The sequence below is a fragment of the Procambarus clarkii genome, chromosome 66 (assembly GCF_040958095.1).
Source record: "Procambarus clarkii isolate CNS0578487 chromosome 66, FALCON_Pclarkii_2.0, whole genome shotgun sequence".
Classification (NCBI taxonomy): Eukaryota; Metazoa; Arthropoda; class Malacostraca; order Decapoda; family Cambaridae; genus Procambarus; species Procambarus clarkii.
Window position 1 is genome coordinate 18,405,842 of NC_091215.1, and position 17,909 is coordinate 18,423,750.

General features: G+C 49.2%; 1 protein-coding gene across 1 annotated transcript in view; it reads right to left on the bottom strand.

Annotated features, from left to right (window-relative positions):
• The window catches only part of numb (NUMB endocytic adaptor protein), a 586,620-nt gene that overhangs the window by 500,456 nt on the left and 68,255 nt on the right, over nucleotides 1-17,909 (bottom strand). The window lies entirely within an intron of this gene.

A 17,909-nucleotide genomic window follows, 5' to 3' on the forward strand; every position in this document is an offset into this window, starting at 1 on the left:
TTAGCATTACAGATGTGTGGCCACGACTGTGGTAGATAAAAAAAAGTTCAGTGTGAGGTGTGAAGCTGGTCGTCCCCAGTGTGAGGCTGGTCGTCCCCAGAGTGAGGCTGGTCGTCCCCAGTGTGAGGCTGGTCGTCGCCCCCCCCCCCCCGCGAGTCTCAGGGGTTAAAATGTAAAAGATAAACAAAGTATTAAACCCGCCCAACACCTCCCTGTCCCCTCACCCACCGTGCAGCTTGACACGGAGAGGCAAAGTCACACACAACTTCACCCACATTACAGAAGAGTAATATGCACGGCCCGGTCACAGGGCAGAGCGCCACGGCCCCGGTCACAGGGCAGAGCGCCACGGCCCCGGTCACAGGGCAGAGCGCCACGGCCCCGGTCACAGGGCAGAGTGTCACGGCCCCGGTCACAGGGCAGAGTGTCACGGCCCCGGTCACAGGGCAGAGTGTCACGGCCCCGGTCACAGGGCAGAGTGTCACGGCCCCGGTCACAGGGCAGAGTGTCACGGCCCCGGTCACAGGGCAGAGTGTCACGGCCCCGGTCACAGGGCAGAGTGTCACGGCCCCGGTCACAGGGCAGAGTGTCACGGCCCCGGTCACAGGGCAGAGTGTCACGGCCCCGGTCACAGGGCAGAGTGTCACGGCCCCGGTCACAGGGCAGAGTGTCACGGCCCCGGTCACAGGGCAGAGTGTCACGGCCCCGGTCACAGGGCAGAGCGCCACGGCCCCGGTCACAGGGCAGAGCGCCACGGCCCCGGTCACAGGGCAGAGCGCCACGGCCCCGGTCACAGGGCAGAGCGCCACGGCCCCGGTCACAGGGCAGAGCGCCACGGCCCCGGTCACAGGGCAGAGCGCCACGGCCCCGGTCACAGGGCAGAGCGTCACGGCCCCGGTCACAGGGCAGAGTGTCACGGCCCCGGTCACAGGGCAGAGCGCCACGGCCCCGGTCACAAGGCAGAGCGCCACGGCCCCGGTCACAGGCACAGTGCCACGGCCCCGGTCACAGGCAGAGCGCCACGGCCCCGGTCACAGGCAGAGCGCCACGGCCCCGGTCACAGGCACAGTGCCACGGCCCCGGTCACAGGGCAGAGTGTCACGGCCCGCCACAGACCGTCACCATAGACCCTAAGAAGTACCTGACTACCTCAGAGCCGCAGCCTCTGGAGGACAACTTCATACAGAGAAATGTGGAACAAAGGCGTCACCGTGCAGGGGAATACACAAGTGGTGAGGAGCTAACAGCCTCCACCCCCCCCCCGAGCTCTTGCCCACAAGAGGCGCATCACGAGGCACCTTCACCTGCCCTACACCTCACACTGGTCTGTACCAGGCGCTCTTCACCAGGGGATAACTAGTTCCATGTGCAGGGGAACTAGTTCCATGTGCAGGGGAACTAGTTCCATGTGCAGGGGAACTGTCCGAGTATTGACCCCCCCCTCTCTCTCTACCTCTCTCAGTCGTGCGTGCGTGCGTGCAGGGGTGCAGTGTGCAGGTTTAGACGTGTGCGTGCGGGGACAGGGACGTGGCACGTGCGAAGGTCCAGGTAGGAGGTGGGGTTGGGGGGGGGGGGGTTTGGACACAAGAGTGAACTAGTTATCCCAACACATGAGGCCGCACGTCCCACACGGCATTACTCACATTCTAACCCCAATACTTATTAGGCAAGAGTTAGGGGGAGACATGATCACCACCTACAAAATTATCATAGGAATTGACAGGGAGGAGAAACTATTTAGCACTGATGGAGCACAAACAAGAGGACACAGGTGGAAACTTGTTACCGAAATGAGCCACAGAGACATTAGAAAGAATTTTTTCAATGTCAGAGTAGTTAACAGACTGAATACATTAAGTAGTGATGTGGTGGAGGCTGACTACATACACAGTTTCAAATGTAGATATGATGGAGCGCAGAAGGCTTAGGAACTTTTACACCAGTTGATTGACAGTTGAGAGCCGGGACGCAAGAGCCGAAGCTCAACCCCCGCAAACACAACTAGGCGAGTACAAGTGAACACTGTGTTAGGCCGTGCTCACACCAAGGCCAACACGCCCACCAGCATAGTCAACCTTCCATTAATTCCCACTTAATACAGGCTATGGAAAGAAAATATTGAACGTTGTGTTTGATTTAGGAAATTAATACACAATATTTTCGTGCAGAACTAATGAGCTTCATTAACCACTCTTACACATTTACCAGGAAGCCGCTTTACCATGGTTATCTTGAAGTTATCTCAAGATAACCATATAAATGGCTTGTATACCTTTCACCAGCCCAACCTCCTATTCAGACAGTACTTATATTAGCCATATGGACCATCGTACGTATATTGACGTATATCTTGAGGTTATCTTGAGATGATTTCGGAGCTTTAGAGTCCCCGCGGCCCGGTCCTCGACCAGGCCTCCACCCCCAGGAAGCAGCCCGTGACAGCTGACTAACACCCAGGTACCTATTTACTGCTAGGTAACAGGGGCATTCAGGGTGAAAGAAACTTTGACCATTTGTTTCTGCCTCGCGCGGGAATCGAACCCGCGCCACAGAATTACGAGTCCTGCGCGCTATCCACCAGGCTACGAGGCCCGTAATAGACAATTAGACAATTACAAAGTAGAATTTGGACAAATTGGGAAAGGTTTTGAATACATGTTGCTAATAAAAGCTAACCAAACCACCGTAGGCCTAAAACACGCTGAGGCCTTATATAGTACATATATGTGCTATACTTGGAATAGTGGAATATTGAAGTTCGGCGTTTAAACATTTTTTCCCCGACTATGAAGTGAATAGTACCAAATTCTACTATGTAATTGTGTATTAAGTCAATATATGTACAATGGTCTACATAGTTACAAAAAGTACTATGCGTTGCCTTTAACATAATACACTAATTTCCGAGACAGCCATTTCTGTGTCATCTGAAGATATTCCCTCAAGGCATACTTTCCTCCTCACCTCACAAGGTGCTACTCAAAATGTGATGTGCAGTGAGCTGCGTCACAGCACCGCACACATGACTCGTGCCACCTCAGGTGTTGGGTGACACACACACACACACACACACACACACACACACACACACACACACACTGATAGAGCCCAATAGGCTCAGGAACCTGTACACCTGTTGATTGACGGTTGAGAGGCGGGACCAAAGAGCCAGAGCTCAACCCCCGCAAGCACAACTAGGTGAGTACAACTAGGTGAGTACACACACACACACACACACACACACACACACACACACACACACACACACACACACACACACACACACACACACACACACACAGGGGATATGCGTGTCTGGCGTGCAGTCAGCCATGGTACATGAAGATTAGTATCACACGCTTACTCTCATTCTGTCCCAAGTCATCATGTCAGCTTACATGCCAGTCCCCGGCTGAAGCCTCGTGTATAAGCCAGTCTTGTGAGGCGGCTTCACTACCCCACACACACACACGCAGTGGTAAGCCAGTCTTGTGAGGCGGCTTCACTACCCCACACACACACACGCAGTGGAAACAGGAGGCCAGACACAGGATACAGAATAGGAGATGAAGTACTTAATGAAACGGACAGAGAGAAAGATCTAGGAGTTGATATCACACCAAACCTGTCTCCTGAAGCCCACATAAAAAGAATAACGTCTGCGGCATATGCGAGGCTGGCTAACATCAGAACAGCGTTCAGGAACCTGTGTAAGGAATCATTCAGAATCTTGTACACCACATATGTATACCAATCCTGGAGTATGCGGCCCCAGCATGGAGCCCGTCCCTTGTCAAGCATAAGACGAAGCTGGAAAAAGTTCAAAGGTATGCCACTAGACTAGTCCCAGAACTAAGAGGCATGAGTTACGAGGAAAGGCTGCGGGAAATGCACCTTACGACATTGGAAGACAGAAGAGTAAGGGGAGACATGATCACAACCTACAAAATCATCAGAGGAATCGATCGGGTAAACAGGGATAAACTATTCAACACTGGCGGGACGCGAACAAGGGAACACAGGTTGAAACTGAGTACCCACATGAGCCACAGAGACGTTAGAAGGAACTTTTTCAGTGTCAGAGTAGTTAACGGATGGAATGCATTAGGCAGTGATGTGGTGGAGGCTGACTCCATACACAGTTTCAAATGTAGATATGATAGAGCCCAATAGGCTCAGGAATCTGTACACCAGTTGATTGACAGCCGAGAGGCGGGACCAAAGAGCCAAAGCTCAACCCCCGCAAGCACAAACAGGTGAGTACACACACACACACACACAAATAACCTAGGCGAGTACACACACACACACGAACGTACATGCGCACAACTGCAGTGACTTAGGACTTCTCCGCCAGAAACTGATCCCCGAGGATGGCGTACTTAAGATCAAACTTATGCACTAGAGCACATGTTACAGCTATGCATGACAGATTACGTGTAAACATAACCGTTGTTGAAGGATGTTCCTTGGTAGACATGGTAGTGGTGGAGATGAAGCGGGGTGTGTGGCAGGCATGGCTGGGGTTAACACTCTAACCCGTTCTCGCAAATTCGTATAGTCAATATTGACTTATTAACTACGTGCATAGGTGATATACTAAACATAATAGATACCCTTAAAAAGCTTCATAGAAAACACCGACCTTACCTAACCTACTTAGTATGTTAAGATAAGCATCTTATTGCTGCGTAATTACAATTATTACTTAACCTATACCTATAATAGGTTAAGTAACAATTGTAATTACGAAGCTATAAGATGCTTATCTTAAGATACTAACAAGGTTAGGTAAGGTCGGTGTTTTCTATGAAGCTTTTTAAGGGTATCTATTATGTTTAGTATGTCACCTATGCACTTAATACTCTGGTCACCCAAGTCCACAGTGCGCGCGCCACCTGTGGGTGGCCCTCCCTACACGCCCGCCAAATTAAGCAAGTACAGTATACCAAAACCTGAATGATTAGTTATGATTGGATCCTGCGAGAGCCTACGAAAACTCACCAGAACAGCAGTTTCTCTGAATTTGACAAGACCTATTTTCTCCTGACGATCGTACTTGCTTGAGGAGGTCAGTGTTATCCTAAGGCTATGGACTTTCAAGTCTTGTTATGTCATCCATCAAGATAAACAAGAGCTATAGCCAGATATCAGTGCCAGATATCAGTACCAGATATCAGTGCCAGATATCAGTACCAGTAACAGCACCACTTGCTGTGCTCCCTGAGTAATGCTCTTAACGAGGCCACAACACGTCTCTCTCCAGTGGCGCTATCTACCATCTTTTAATTATGTGTGGGATAACACTAGTACCCACAGATATCACACTAATGTGATGCATCGAATGATCAAATCCACAAGGGCCGTGACGAGGATTCGAACCTGCCTTGTGGATTTGTTCATTTGATGCATCACGTTAGTGTGATCTCTGTGTGTGATTATGTAAGGGCGAAGAGGGAGAACGGCCTGTTGACATAGCTCGGGTGCAGGAGGGGGAGGGGGGGTGTAAAAGCCTGGTTTGTGCCTCTGAAAGGCTACGGGATCCAGTAAGTTCAGTAGAACTTCTGTTTCAACCCTTTTACCCTGTCGTAGCTCAGTCGATTAAGGCAGTGTCTGGGATGCTCCCAGACGCAGGTTCGAATCCTCGTCACGGCCCTTGTGGATTTGTTCATAACACTAGTACATTTCACTGTGTCGGGGGGACAGGAAGCCAGAGTGTATTTATACACGTTAGGCTTTTTATCGAGGTTCTTCCCCAGGGTCGAATTACTGGCCCCGCCCAGGATGCAACCCCACAACAAGCTGACTTACTCCAGAGTATCTGCTTGCTGCTAGGTGAACAGAGGCATTACGTGAAAGGAAATGTGCCCAACCATTTCTGTCCCGCCCGGAATTCTGGATTGTGCGTCGAGAAGGAACCCGACTGTACTACCGGGACCCTTAAGACTAGACTTCATCTCTGAACATCTTGAGGCGGGGCCAAGATGCTGGTGTTATCCCAGACCTTTAAAACAGCTGACTTTCATCACTCTACACTAGTAGTAGTAAAGGACACCAAACTACACACAAATAGCACTAACATCAATCATAAGATTCTTTGAAAGTGTGGTCAATCCTAAGTTGTCATAACACATGGAATCACTGTCTAGGTAACCTTATGTAACATGTGCTACGAACTCGTGTGTGTGTGCTCCTGCCTCTCACAGTTACTACACCACTGTGACATGGTCTCAGAGGCCTGGCAACAACAAGACGCTGATGCAACACACACAGATCTCGCAACAAAAGCTTGAGACAAGTGTGACCAGAGTGTTCTTGTACACCAAATGAACACCAAAGAATTTTCTGGGAAACTAGGAAACAGATTTTTAATTTCCTAACAAACAGAACCAAGAGTGTAATAGTCAAACTAAAAACTGAATTATCCTCCCTGGAAAGTTCAGTCCTCCAAGGCCAAGAGCAGGGAGGTGTTTACTTGGACTGGACGGTAGAGCCACGGTCTCGCTTCATGCACGTTGGCGTTCAATCCCCGACCGTCCAAGTGATTGGGCACCATTCCTTTCCCCCGTCCCAAATCCTTATCCTGGCCCCTTCCAAGTGCTATATAGTCGAAATGGCTGTGTGCTTTCCCCTTGATAATTCTCTCTCTCTCTCAACCTTATATTCGCAACACAATATAATACCGTATCATCCGTTGCAGATGACACACGAATTCTGAAGAGAGTAGGCAGTTCAGAGGACACAACAGACCTCTAAACTGATGTTAATCGGATCTTTCAATGTCCTACAGAAAACATGATGTGAATGAAGACAAGTTTCAGCTCCTGAGTAACGGAAACAATCCCCCACACATGAGCCATTGACCCATCTAGGACATTTAATGTGGCTCTAAATACCTGGGTCATGTGGTAACTATGTTACCACAAGAGAGAGAGAACATAAGATGGGTATACTGTTGGCCAAGTGGCCAATACGAGCTGCATCCAGTTAACATTAAATTGATTTAATTCAAGGTTATTTCTAAGTTTTTAATCTTACCAAGGTGTTTGCCTCAGTGACGTTCCTTGACAGCTTGTTCCACTCGTCAGTAACTCATTCTGAACCACCTCTTCCCTGTCTCACTTGTGAGACTATTTCTACAATTTGTACCCACTGCAGCTAGTTCTAACTTGATTGGACAGTCTCCATATTAAGTTTTTATCTCCTTGAAGATTCTTATCCATTTACATACGAGTATCATATCTCTTACGATACTGGCTCTACGCCTTAACAAAAAGTGCAACTGAAGCTTCTTGATTAATCTTCATAAGAAGCATTCGTAATCAGTGAGATAACTCTGGCATTCTACAGTGATGTTGTGAAGGGAGATGTATGGCCCTTGTGTAGTGGTGACTACAGCGCCAGTGGTCTGCCACCTCATGGTAAACCTCCACTATGGCCCTTGTGTAGTGGTGACTACAGCGCCAGTGGTCTGCCACCTCATGGTAAACCTCCACTATGGCCCTTGTGTAGTGGTGACTACAGCGCCAGTGGTCTGCCCACCTCATGGTAAACCTCCACTATGGCCCTTGTGTAGTGGTGACCACAGCGCCAGTGGTCTGCCCACCTCATAGTAAACCTCCACTATGGCCCTTGTGTAGTGGTGACCACAGCGCCAGTGGTCTGCCCACCTCACGGTAAACCTCCACTATGGCCCTTGTGTAGTGGTGACCACAGCGCCAGTGGTCTGCCACCTCATGGTAAACCTCCACTATGGCCCTTGTGTAGTGGTGACTACAGCGCCAGTGGTCTGCCACCTCATGGTAAACCTCCACTATGGCCCTTGTGTAGTGGTGACTACAGCGCCAGTGGTCTGCCACCTCATGGTAAACCTCCACTATGGCCCTTGTGTAGTGGTGACTACAGCGCCAGTGGTCTGCCCACCTCATGGTAAACCTCCACTATGGCCCTTGTGTAGTGGTGACCACAGCGCCAGTGGTCTGCCCACCTCATAGTAAACCTCCACTATGGCCCTTGTGTAGTGGTGACCACAGCGCCAGTGGTCTGCCCACCTCATAGTAAACCTCCACTATGGCCCTTGTCCTCATCATGCTGGTCAACACTGCTAAAAATGTAGCCAAGAATTCTATTGCCCTATGACGTACACAGATGCACTGTTGCTTTGTATGACGTCAGCCCTTAACTCGTCTTGCCAACTAATACGTCTAAATTTTGAACGTCATGCTTCCAACGTACAAATGGCAACGAACAGCACTACGAAGCGTAGAGGCCTATAAATAACGTTTTCCATGCCCCTCTATCTTGAGGTTATCTTGAGATGATTTCGGGGCTTTTTTTGTGTCCCCCCCCCCCCGCGGCCCGGTCCTCGACCAGGCCTCCACCCCCAGGAAGCAGCCCGTGACAGCTGACTAACACCCAGGTACCTATTGTACTGCTAGGTAACTGGGGCATAGGGTGAAAGACACACTGCCCATTGTTTCTCGCCGGCGCCTGGGATCGAACCCAGGACCACAAGTCCAGCGTGCTGTCCGCTCGGCCGACCGGCTCCTACTGGCAGGCTCCCACTCTAGGTTAGATGGGTTGCTTGGGAGGTCGTGTACTTCTGGATAGATTAGCACGTTGTAGTTCATACGTGGCGGCGAGTGAAGACCACTAGGTGTACCGTCACTCCCAGATCCTCTCCACAACCAGATAAAATCACCGACATTAACAACGTGACAGGTTGTGAACCATTATTTTCCAGCCCCTAATAACTTGTCACTTGTTTACATCAACTTGTATGGTCAGCTGCTGGCCGCCAGGTGTGTACCTTGTTGATACCTAACACCCGCCTAGTCTCAGGTCACGCCGTCCCTTAACGTTCTTTATGGTCCGAAAATTGACAAATATCGCTTAAAATGTATTATAAACGACAGAGAACCCATCAATTTATATGATTGTCATTAGATTTTAAAAATTATTTTGTCTGTATATGGTAGTATATGAGAGTTGTTGGAAAGTGGTTCTTATAGCAGAGATTCTTATGGAGCCTCTTATATGAGAGTGACCTACGACAAGCCGCCGGCTTCCTATACTCCTCGAGGCCATTAGTGTTAGTGGCTCTCGGGTAAATTCAGGTAAATATCATGAAGTAGGCCCCCCGGGGCAGTCCACAAGGAGGGACGGTGTTCCCCCCTTCCTTGGCTACCCTTTACCCTACCTTTCCCCACAAGCGTAACCTATCCGGGTGCCGCTTATGACACCAGGTCAACATGTATTAACTAAGGTCAAGTTGGTATATGGCTGAGGTCAAGATATATTAACATTTTGACCACTACCTAAACATTTGTATAAAACGGTATTCCAATTTGTAGGACAAAAACGGAGAATTTTTAACTGCCGTTGCTATTAATGTCTGAAAACTTCCGCACAGGAGACATGCGCTCATTGTCAGGAAGTTGGGCGACACGGAACTCTTCACTTGAAGACTGTGTCTACATCACCCCCCCCCCCCCCCGGCTCTTGGTACACCCCTCCCCGGGCTCTTGCTACACCCCCCCCCTCCCCGGGCTCTTGCTACACCCCACCCCGGATCTTGGTACACCCCCGGCTCTTGGTACCCCCCGGCTCATGGTACACCCCCCCCTCCCCGGGCTCTTGCTACACCCCCCCCCCTCCCCGGGCTCTTGCTACACCCCCCCCGGATCTTGGTACACCCCCGGCTCTTGGTACCCCCGGGCTCTTGCTACACACACCCCCCCTCCCCGGGCTCTTGCTACACACCCCCCCTCCCCGGGCTCTTGCTACACACCCCCCCCTCCCCGGGCTCTTGCTACACACCCCCCCCTCCCCGGGCTCTTGCTACACCCCCCCTCCCCGGGCTCTTGCTACACCCCCCCTCCCCGGGCTCTTGCTACCCCCCCCTCCCCGGGCTCTTGCTACACCCCCCCCTCCCCGGGCTCTTGCTACACCCCCCTCCCCGGGCTCTTGCTACACTCCCCTCCCCGGGCTCTTGCTACACCCCCCCCTCCCCGGGCTCTTGCTACACCCCCCCCCCTCCCCGGGCTCTTGCTACACCCCCCCTCCCCGGGCTCTTGCTACACAAACCCCCCTCCCCGGGCTCTTGCTACACCCCCCCCTCCCCGGGCTCTTGCTACACCCCCCCCTCCCCGGGCTCTTGCTACACCCCCCTCCCCGGGCTCTTGCTACACCCCCCCTCCCCGGGCTCTTGCTACACCCCCCCCCTCCCCGGGCTCTTGCTACACCCCCCCCTCCCCGGGCTCTTGCTACACCCCCCTCCCCGGGCTCTTGCTACACAAACCCCCCTCCCCGGGCTCTTGCTACACCCCCCCCCTCCCCGGGCTCTTGCTACACCCCCCTCCCCGGGCTCTTGCTACACCCCCCCTCCCCGGGCTCTTGCTACACAAACCCCCCTCCCCGGGCTCTTGCTACACAAACCCCCCTCCCCGGGCTCTTGCTACACAAACCCCCCTCCCCGGGCTCTTGCTACACCCCCCCCCCTCCCCGGGCTCTTGCTACACCCCCCTCCCCGGGCTCTTGCTACACCCCCCTCCCCGGGCTCTTGCTACAGCACGGCAGTGCTGTACCAAGAGCCCACTCTGATTACCTTACTTTGCTGTTGATTTCGTCAACAACCCGAAATCAACCTTGCGTTGATTTCGGGGATCAACGACCCCACGGCCCGGTCTCTGACTAGGCTCCTAGTTCATGGTAAGTACTGCGACGGCCTTGCTTCATGCAGGTCTGCGTTCGATCCCCGACGGTGCAAGGAGTTGGGCACCAAGCAGTCCTTCACTGCGTCCCATCCCAGACACTTGTATCGCAAGTGTGACAATGTCGTACTGGCCTTGTGCTCACTCCTGCTAATTGCCTTAAGTGTGGTGACCGAACTTTTAAAGACATTTGTAAATATAACACTAGTTTCCTCCTCAGATTCTGTCAAGACTCTAGTAGGGATCAGACGAGGAAAGATGAGCAGGAGAGCAGCAGAGGAAGAGAAACAAACGGTAACTTGAGTAATGGGAATATAAAATGTTTAAATGAGGAGAGAAAATGATAAATCAGATGAGAAAACACAGTTGTATCATCGTACAGATTCACTGATTTGTTGTTCTATCTTGAGATCTTGAGATGATTTCGGGGCTTTAGTGTCCTCGCGGCCCGGTCCTCGACCAGGCCTCCACCCCCAGGAAGCAGCCCGTGACAACTGACTAACACCCAGGTACCTATTTTACTGCTAGGTAACAGGGGCATAGGGTGAAAGAAACTTTGCCCAATGTTTCTCGCCGGCGCCTGGGATCGAACCCAGGACCACGGGATCACAAATCCAGCGTGCTGTCCACTCGGCCGACCGGCTCTATCCTTTCCTCAGTAACTCTTGTCACGGAGATATTGCCTGATGACCTCTAAACTCGTCAGGGCAAAATTTAATTTAAAATACAGTTATGAAAACAGACGATAATAGAAAGAGGAAAGAAGGAGACGAGTGAAGGCATGCGTGTTGTTAAGACCATTTCACAACAGCGTTAGATATTACAACACAGGAGACCTGTTGCCCACACACACCAACCTACCATATCGAGCATCAGTGTTTACACAACCCCTTATCATTGTTACCATAACACACACACACTGTTTACAAGGTCAAGACCTGCCGGTACGACAGTATGAAGCATGATCTCACAGCTGAATGGACAGCGTTTCAGATTCATAGTCCTGAGGTTCCGGGTTCGATCCCCTGTGAAGGCGGAACACAAATGGGCAGTTTCTTTAACTCTGATGCACCTGTTCACCTAGCAGTAAATAGGTACCTGGGAGTTAAGACAGCTGCTACGGGCTGCTTCCTGAGGGTGGAGGCCTGGTCGCGGACCGGGCCTCGGGGACGCTAAGCCCCGAAATCATCTGAAGATGACCTCAAGATGGTGAGGAGTATTCTACCTCCTCATCTATGTAGCGTGATGATACTCTACACAACATTGTGTTAATAGCTTAATGAACTATGGTGCACGTTGAACATGTAGTGTTAAAGCAGGTTAGTAAACAGGCCTAGATAAGTTCAGTGTTGGTACACTATGCTAAATGGAAAAACGCGGCAAATACGGTTATCTTGAGGTTATCTTGAGATGATTTCGGGGCTTTAGTGTCCCCGCGGCCCGGTCCTCGACCAGGCCTCCACCCCCAGGAAGCAGCCCGTGACAGCTGGCTAACACCCAGGTACCTATTTTACTGCTAGGTAACAGGGGCATAGGGTGAAAGAAACTCTGCCCATTGTTTCTCGCCGGCGCCTGGGATCGAACCCAGGACCACAGGATCACAAGTCCAGCGTGCTGTCCGCTCGGCCGACCGGCTCCCTGTTATAGCAGAGAATCCCAGGAAGTAGTCTGAATGAACACAAATGACCTCTTGTAGATGTCTTAAACCAGCAACTAGCAGAACAAACTAGAAAACACCCTAGATCATATTTTTACATACGATGAACTGATTAGGGACAATGATTACAAATGCTCGGTACTCAATTCACAACTAATAGAAGTCAAAACAAGTATACCTGTTTGATGGGGTCGTGGGAGTTCTTCTGTTCTCCAAGCCTTATAGGCAACAGTATGGGCAACAGTATGGGCAACAGTATGGGCAACAGTATGGGCAACAGTACGGGCAACAGTATGGGCAACAGTATGGGCAGTCTCAAATCCGAGGAGGAGAATTCAGCAAATTCTGTTTTAATATTAAAGTGATTAACTGGGAACAAATAAACCAAGAGGTCTCAGTAATGTGCTGGGAAGAACAGCTAGATAATACATAATTAAACAAGTACTTCGAGGAAAAATACAGAGTAGCGCTAGAAATATGTGCAAGTCCACTAAGGAGAAAATGAGAAAAAGATGCAAACTGCAACAAGAACAGCACTCCTCATATAGGCGAAGAAAACAAATCACAGAACATCTCAAACGTCCCAACCTATCCAAAGAACGACACAGGTTAGGCTATGTAGAGAACTAGATACTATCACACTAAAGCTGCAAGAATCAAAATCCTGTAGAGGCAAAGACAGCAAAAAGCCACAAGTGAAACAGAGGAATCCAAAATACTTTTTCTCCTATGCAAAATCTACAACAAAATCTACATCCAGCAATGGGCCCGTGTGCAAGGGTGATGGAACTTTCACAGATGATGACAAAGAAATGAGTGAAATACCGAGGCTTCGGTACGAGATTATGTTTTCAGTGAACGCCTGACCACACTGAAGATCAATGATCCAAGCGAATTCTATGTGAATGTGACCCCAACATCGACCCATGTATTATAAGAGTTCCCCCCCTAACCCCACTGGACTTTGAAGGAACAATAGACAACATGCCCATGCACTCTGCACCAGGCCCTGACTCGTGGAATTCTATATTCATTAAGTGCAAAACCCCACTATCACAGGCCACAAACATTTTTTAGAGACTGAGTCTAGATATTGGCGTCATCCCTGACATACTTAAAACAGCGGAGATCGCGCCACTTAACAAAGGTGGTGGTAAATCAGATGCAAAAGATTATACACCAATAGCTCTAACATTACACACTATAAAAATCTTTTAAAGCGTGCAAAGAAGTAAGATCATAAAACACACTATCAACATCTACATAACCCTGGAGAACACGGGTTCAGAACAGGGCGCTCCTGCCTCTCACTCGACCATTAGGAACGCTGAGAGAGAACTCTCAACATCAAGGGCCCGAGACTGTTCAACACACGCTCACTACACGTAAGGGGCATAACCTCTCACAGTGTTCAAGAGAGAACGCGATAAACACCTCCAAAGGATGCCTGGCTGTGACTAGCCGCGTCGAACAGCCTGGTTGACCAGACCACCAACCAGGAGACCGGGCCTCGGAGACGTGGATCCTCGTAATCATCGAAAGGCAAGAAAAAGGTAGGTTGGATTGTCCAGTGTAACTGTGATAGGCCAATGAACAATACTAGTCAAAGAAGTAAATATTGGTGTCAGAACTTTACACACCAAATACAACAGTGTTCAAATAACACGCAACATATTTCCGGATGGTTAGTATTAAATAGTTTATATATCATGTGAAGGCATCATACCAACTACCTGTCCTCCCACTTAATACCTGAGAATGCTGAGGCCAGAAGCAGTGAGGGTTGCACAAGCTGGGTACAACCAATTGGTCCAGCGTTCGACTCCGGGCAGGGTGAACGGGCACTTTTCCTTCCATCCGTTACGTTCCAGTACTCATATAGTAATTACACAGTTCAGAATACCTTAGCCCAGGAGGGTGAAAGTCAGACAATATGGGACATTCTGCAATATAATGTTCAAGAGAGTGCATGTTTTCTCTTTCACAAAGTTGACACATTGTGTACTCGACATTTGTAACTATATAACCTAAGCTTGTAAAAGCACCTTAATCACCTTCAGTGATTAAGTGCTTAATTGCACACTAGTTTCTCTGTCAGCTATCTCACCCTGTCAGAGTAAAAGAGACAAATGTATGTGAATGCATGTGTGTGTGTATATATGCATGTATATATGTATATGTACGTATATATGTGTATGTGTATGTACATGTATGTGTATAAAGTACATATGGAAGCTGATCAGAATTGCATTTCACCTTTGTAAATGCACATTAATGACACTTCGAACACTATGTAGGGCATACGTAAATCTGTGTATCTATGTATTTACGTATGTAGGTTAGCTTAGCATTTTAAAAGCACCGAATCACCTTCTGTGGTTGATTGTTCAATAAATCCCTGAACTATATGTTTAACTTAACCCTGTCTAAGGAGGACAGAAGAAAATGTATATATGCTGGTTAGCATTGTAAATGTGTGGCCACGTCTGTGGTAGAAAATAATAATAATAAAAAAAACTTACGTCTGTTCACCAAGCAGAAAACAGATACAGGGAGCAAGTGAACTGTTGTGGGTTGCATCGTGGAATAACGATAGTCGTATACTTGGATAACCCTAACAGGCTTCGCGTCTCAGACAACGGACAACCAATTAACTTGACTGTTGACCAGACCACACACTAGAAATTGAAGGAACGACGACGTTTCGGTCCGTCCTGGACCATTCTTAAGTCGATTGAAATTAATTAACTTGACGTTTACACGAGCCTCGATAACATAAGGTCAGGGGTCAAATGGTTCCTACGATCCTCCTGCCTGTTGATTGGACGAAGGGTTTCCGGTCATTACCCTGACAGCCAATCACCCAACGCCAATTAGTCGCGTCAAGAAGGGGAAACATTACCTGCCACTCTCAACCAAACAATACCGTATAAGCACTCAATGTTAAAGCTTCAAGCTTCACTGTATACACCAAGACTGTCGAAGCTTCACTGTATACACCAAGACTGTCAAAGCTACAAGCTTCACTGTATACACCAAGACTGTCAAAGCTTCACTGTATACACCAAGACTGTCAAAGCTTCACTGTATACACCAAGACTGTCAAAGCTTCACTGTATACACCAAGACTGTCAAAGCTTCACTATATACACCAAGACTGTCAAAGCTACAAGCTTCACTGTATACACCAAGACTGTCAAAGCTTCACTGTATACACCAAGACTGTCAAAGCTTCACTATATACACCAAGACTGTCAAAGCTTCACTATATACACCAAGACTGTCAAAGCTTCACTATATACACCAAGACTGTCAAAGCTTCACTATATACACCAAGACTGTCAAAGCTTCACTATATACACCAAGACTGTCAAAGCTTCACTATATACACCAAGACTGTCAAAGCTACAAGCTTCACTGTATACACCAAGACTGTCAAAGTATAAAGTCCACGTTTAAAGCGACTCTTGCTCTTATTGACAACTCGTCTACTATACAAATATACCAAAAAAGTATAAAAGTATTATAAAAGTAGGAAGTAAACAAGCATGAGGAATATTGCCAGCAACAAGGCGGGTTTCTTAAAAACCCACAACTAGATAGGTTCTTCAACAAGTGCCGGACCAACCGGGCTGTGGTAAATATGTGGGCCTGCGGGCCGCTCCAAGCAACAGCCTGTTGGACCAAGTTATCACAAGTCGAGCCTGGCCTCTAACCCGGGCTGGGGGAGTATAACAACTCCGGGAACACTCCAGGTATGCCAAGACTATTTTCGACAACACTGATAAAAACAGCGTCGACGGCCGGCATAAGACACGCTTGTTTACTATCTTTGACTGAGGTCACCTCGTCCTCTTCATTACTTGAGGTTATCTTGAGGTTATCTTGAGATGATTTCGGGGCTTTAGTGTCCCCGCGGCCCGGTCCTCGACCAGGCCTCCACCCCCAGGAAGCAACCCGTGACAACTGACTAACATCCAGGTACCTATTTTACTGCTAGGTAACAGGGGCATAGGGTGAAAAACTCTGTCCATTGTTTCTCGCCGGCGCCCGGGATCGAACCCGGGACCACAGGATCACAAGTCCAGTATGCTGTCCGCTCGGCCGACCGGCTCCCTGGATCACGCCGCCACCAGCAATAATAATAATAAAAATAATAATAATAATAATAATAAATCATCAAATTAATTCAGAGCCTGCTAGGATTATCAGTGTCCCACTAGGATACACAACCCACTTGGGTGAGTATCTGGACATCACCAGAGGGTACCTGATCAACCGGGCTGTGTGATTCATCTGTCACACTGTGAGCAGCGTCATCTAACCAACCAGGAAGCCTGGTCAGAGACCGGGCCGCGGGGACGTACATCCCCCGAACTAGCACAAGGTAGACGACAACCACCAACACTGAACACAAAGTATATAATATACATGTCACCGTATTACACTAACTCTCCTTAAACTACCATTTGTAATTCCTTACGAATTTGTTGGATTCACAGTAAGAATTAATTCACAGTAAGAATGTGAACACACAACTGGAGACGAAGATTATCTCTGAGGGAGGCTTGAGTGCGTGTCTGGGGAGGCTTGAGTGCGTGTCTGGGGAGGCTTGAGTGCGTGTCTGGGGAGGCTTCACCAAGGAAGCTCTACACCAAGATGAGGAACGAACACCTACTCAACCCCCCCACCCCAACCACCCAATCACTCACGAGTCCTGCTTGATGGGGTTCTGGGAGTTGTTCTACTCCCCAGAACTTGTGAGAGTTTGGTCCACCAGGCTGTTGCTTGCAGCGGCCCTCAGGCTCACCATAGCCCGGTTGGTCCGGCACTTTTTATAAAACAAATCTCGTTTTCTCTTGAAAGCTCTTGATAAGCCCCCAACCAACCACAACACGACGCCCACAATAGAGGATAAGACGGCAGGAAAACAAGGACATGAAAATAACCCAGTGAGAAAGAGCGCGCTTAAAAATACAGCAGAAGGCATCAGTGACAGGAGGCAATAGGAACTGAATCGTCGTAATGAAGCAACGTAACAATGAGAGGGAATTATTGGCCAATATGGCGTCTGGCGAGGGCGGCGGAGGCGGGGCTGGGAGTGTCCGGGATACACTTGGTTATACTGACTGCAGTCCTTCCTTGTGTTTACACACACACACACACACACACACACACACACACACACACACACACACACACACACACACACACACACACACACACCAGTTGATTGACAGGACCAAAGAGCCAGACCTCAACCCCCGCAAGCACAATTAGGTGACTACAATTAGGTGAGTACCAGAAGAGTTGTGACAGATGAGGATTGTAGGATCTTCCAAGAGGACTTTAACAGGTTGCAGAGATGGTCAGAGAAATGGCTACTAGAGTTCAACACCAGTAAATGTAGTTATGGAAATGGGACTAGGTGATAGGAGACCAAAGGGACAGTACACAATGAAGGGGAACTGCCTACCAGTGACGACACGAGAAAGAGACCTGGGTGTGGACGTAACACCTAATCTATCTCATGAAGCACA